This window comes from Tursiops truncatus, chromosome 2, assembly GCF_011762595.2.
Source record: "Tursiops truncatus isolate mTurTru1 chromosome 2, mTurTru1.mat.Y, whole genome shotgun sequence".
Lineage (NCBI taxonomy): Eukaryota > Metazoa > Chordata > Mammalia > Artiodactyla > Delphinidae > Tursiops > Tursiops truncatus.
In genome coordinates, this window is record NC_047035.1 from 2,872,756 (window position 1) to 2,876,916 (window position 4,161).

At 54.7% G+C, this 4,161-nt stretch overlaps 1 long non-coding RNA gene across 1 annotated transcript; it reads left to right on the plus strand.

Annotated features, from left to right (window-relative positions):
- The first annotated feature begins 1,372 nt into the window (after window positions 1-1,372).
- On the plus strand, window positions 1,373-3,579 carry LOC117311004 (uncharacterized). The gene is made up of 3 exons (XR_004524989.2): window positions 1,373-1,508; window positions 2,964-3,181; window positions 3,358-3,579. It is a non-coding gene; the product is annotated as an uncharacterized lncRNA (long non-coding RNA).
- Window positions 3,580-4,161: the final 582 nt, after the last annotated feature.

The window sequence follows — 4,161 nt, forward strand, 5'->3', positions numbered from 1 at the left end:
AACACTATCATAAACTAAAACAGCTGCTGAAGGTGGTGGAAGTGGCCCGGCGTTTGGGGGTGGTCATCGTGGGAAAGCACCCCTCTCCCTCCTGCTCCATCGTGAGTGTGCACTGCGGTGCTGGGCTGCAAAGCCAAGGACTCCAGCCCCCCTCCCCTGCCCAGCCCAGTCCTTCAAGTAGACCCTGGCTAACAGCAGAGGTGCCCCTTCTCCGGACAGGGATGGCCAAAAACAAATGCAGAGGAAATGGGGCCTGGAGAGGCCCAGGAGGCCTAAGGGTGGGTATGCAAACACAGCCACGGGTTTCCTGCAAGTGATGAGAGAAGGGAAGGCAAGGTGGGAGATTTGTATAACTGGCCACAGAAAGTTTTAATTTTCTCTCATTTCTGTGGGCCTCTTGGGAAGATGAAGTTATCCTCATTTTAGGGAAACCTGGTTTGGGATTTGGGTGCACGCTCACACACACACACACACACACACACACACACACACACCACCAGCAGCTCTGGCACTTCCCCAGTCCTTCAGCAGTACATGAGCCCCAGGTAAAGGCCAGCTTCCCACAGGCAGCCTTGACTAGAACCCCAAACCCACACTTCGCTTCCGAAAAATAAATTCAACTCCACCAAGAAAGGGGGACACTTTACTGCAGGCCCCATGGGAGACGGGGAGAGGGTTTGCAGCAAGCTCTCACAGCAAACTCATGAAACCCGTGAGAGGCTGAGCGCCTGCCTTACAATCCCATTCAGAGGCTCCACCTGCCTTTGCGGTCACCGTCCCTCTCCCCCAGGTGGGCTCCTCATAGCCTCTTTGTCCCCCCACAACTCAGCTCCGGCCTTAGCTGGCAGACCCCGCTCGGCACACAAAAGCCAGTGGCTGGTGGAGCAGTGCCCTCGGGGGACCCAGCTCCTCCCACCCCGGCAGCACCCAAAGTGAGCTCTGCTCCTCCCAGCACATTAGAAATGAGGGAGAAGGTTATCGGGTCCAAATCAAGTCTTGGATTAACGAGACCAGCTGTTTAAAGTACAAGGGTTCTAAATCGTCCAAGCTGCAATATGCCATCTAACTACGAACAAGTGCAACTGCGGTGCCCTTCCTCCTCTCTCCAGGCTGGTGAGGACAAGCCTGAAATATCACATGATGCTGGATCAAAACAGCTTACTCCACCTTCCCCTGGTCCCTCAGTTCATTTGGTCAAGACCTGCTTGCTGAGCACGACCCCTGCCCAGCTCTCTGCTAGCATGAAACCAACGAACCGCTTGTCCTTTGGGAGTTTACCTTCTAGCAGGTGTAGACCAAATAAACAAATCACAAGCGAATCTATAACAAGAGCTGCGACCAAAGCTAGAGAAGAGGAGGGGAAGGAGGGAGGCCTGGAGCAAGTGGCCGAGGGCTGACGGATCAGGTGGCATCTGAGCGTAGGCCCGAAGGGGGAGAGGAGGGTGGCATGCGGACATCCGTGGGCAAAGCATCCGGGCAGCGGGAACAGCATCGGTAGACACCCTGAGGTCAGTGAGCATTGGGGAGGCCGGTGTGGCTACAGCCAGTGAGCAGGGGAGAGTCACAGAGGCTGGAGGTGACGTGGGGCTTTGGGGAGGGGTGGAGACGCAGGGCCTTGTGGGTCATCACCAGGACTTTGATTTTGCTCCGAGGTAGGGGCCCTTGTAAAGTTGATTTATAGCTTGCGTTCTGCCCAAACTAACCCTGCGTTTGATCATACTTCATTGTCCTTCAGCCAATAAACATGTGCCGGGCACTGGGCAAATCCAAAGGGCGGGGCGTGACTTTGCCGCGTGGTGGACGCGATCACAGCCAAGGACGCCCGGCTCTGGCAAACGGGCACACACACAGGTGTGAGCCAGCAACCAGAAACACAAACCTCCTGGGCGCCGGGGTGGGCGTGTGGTGTGAGCCCTCGGGCCCAGTGACCCACATCCGGGACTCTTCCAAAGGAATAAGACCAAACGCCAGGAAACCACTAGGTACCTCCCACCTTGAAAGCCAGAGAAAGGGAGTGGGTATCACCCCTTGTCTGGTGGCCATCAGGGTGGTGTTCTAAACCCAGCCAACGCTCAGAGTGCCGCGTTTGCTATCGGATGGGGGCGAGAACCCAGAGCACACTGCCTGTAGGCCAAGCACCGCTGTCCCGTAGGCCAGGGCTCTGGCCACAGCACTGCTGTCCCCACAGAGCGGCCTTTGCGGAGCTGCTCTCCGTGGCCGAGGCCCTAGGAGGAACCGAGGGGCCGTGGTTGTCACCTCAGACCCCATGGCTGCCCCTTGCTCACCTGTTCCACCCACACTGGTCTCCAGGGAGCCTCCGTGGACCCAGGCTGACTCACCCTCAGGGCCTTTGCCCACGCTGTTCCCTCAGCCCAGAATGCTCTTCCCCCAGCTACTTACATGATTTACTCTCTCTTCCTTGGGGTCATAGACAGTTGAGGGGATTCCAGATCAAAGATTCGTTCCCAGGACTCACCACAGTGCACCTCCAAATGGGCCCCTGGCCTGACACGATGCCAGGGACAAGCTCCCCAAAATACCCCAGGGATGAGTCCCCTTGGAAAGGTGAACAGGAGGAATTCACTCGAGCAGGAGAATTCTAGAGCAGGAATCAAAAAAGCAGAACTCAGCTCATGACTAACGAGCTGTATGATCTTAGGAAGGCACTTTACCTCCCTGGCCCCGGGTTTCCCCTTTTGCAGAACGGAAATATGACTGCCTGCCCTACCCCAAGGGGGCTTTGAGAAGGCGGCTGAGGCCAGTGGGGACCATGCAGCCAGTGTGTCCCTGAGAGGTGTCATGATACCCAGAAGGCAGGCACAGGGCTGCGTTTCTGATGCTGTTGCCTTCATTACATAAAAAGGATTCACCCAGATCTCCGGGGAGGGAGGGATTGTTTTAATTTCAGGTGTCCGTGATCAACTACCATGAGTAACCGTCACATCTGCCCCACTGTTTTTCAGGGACGTTACCTAATGCTTTCTCATCACACTGTCGGGGATGTTAAATTGACGACAAACTTGCTTATCAATTCCCTGAAAAGTGTTTTCTGAGGGATTGGTCCTCAGACCTACGCTGTGGATACGACGAGCTGTCAGAATTGTGCCAGCCCCTTCACCTGGGATGTGGTGTTTTCCAAACTGCAGTTTGTAATCTACGAATTGGTTGAAAACTCAGTTCGGTGGGTATGACCGGCATCTTTTTAAAAAATGAAATGAAATAAAATAAAATAGGAAATAGCAAAATGCTTCTTACTTACTAGGTCGGTGTCGTTTTGTGAAACTTTTGTTTTAGTTCTGCATGGGTACACACAGCTAAGTTTGTCTGTCCTGAGGTAAAATGCATTTCTCGTTGTAGGTTCTGGTGCAGACGTTCGAAAAGCCACTATGCTAATGGAAACATGAATCGAGTGTATGGAGTTTAAAAGTTATTTTCCTCACGTGTGCTGACACATCTGTCTCGTGTGCCCTGCCCGTTGGAATTTCCACCCACGCTGGGTTGAAATACTCAAAATTAGTAGCATCTGGGTTAATGAGGTTTGTTATATTCAAAAAATAAACGATGGTGCGGTTCACCTTGCATGCGTCCTTCTGAAGAGTCCTGAGCGGAGGACCCTGGGCCCGCTTCTCTGTCCACTCCACTGCCAGAGGCTTTGGTCCACTTGGCCAGTTCCCTCACTCTCTCCTTGGTGGAAAGCCCTGGGCAGCCCTTAAAACATGTGGCTAAGTGAATCAAGGCAGGAAGGAAGGGAGGGAGGCAGGGAGGAATGAGTGGACCATCTGCCCCAGGCCAAATCTTTCCCGTCCACTTCATGTACCTCCAGTTTTGCTTCATCAGTAAGCGGCCCCCCACTCGGGACTCTGGCCTGCGGGTGGGTTCGGGGCTGGGGCCACCTCCAAGCCTCCGCACAGGAGAGGTTTACCGTGCGGTCGTCTGTCTAGAAGAGCGTGCGAGGGCTTATCTTGAATCCTCATTGCCAGCGCAAGCGCAAGTCCTCTGTTTAACGTGTGGATTTGGGGCAGATCTGGGGTTGTTGAAGGTTGGGGGTCTTTGGCCACCCCTTGGGCTCACCACTGAGGGCGGATTCAGAGGAAACCCGGGGCCTGGCATGCGCCCGCCCCAGGCCGATCAGGAACCCGCTCTAGAACCCTGCGGATTTCC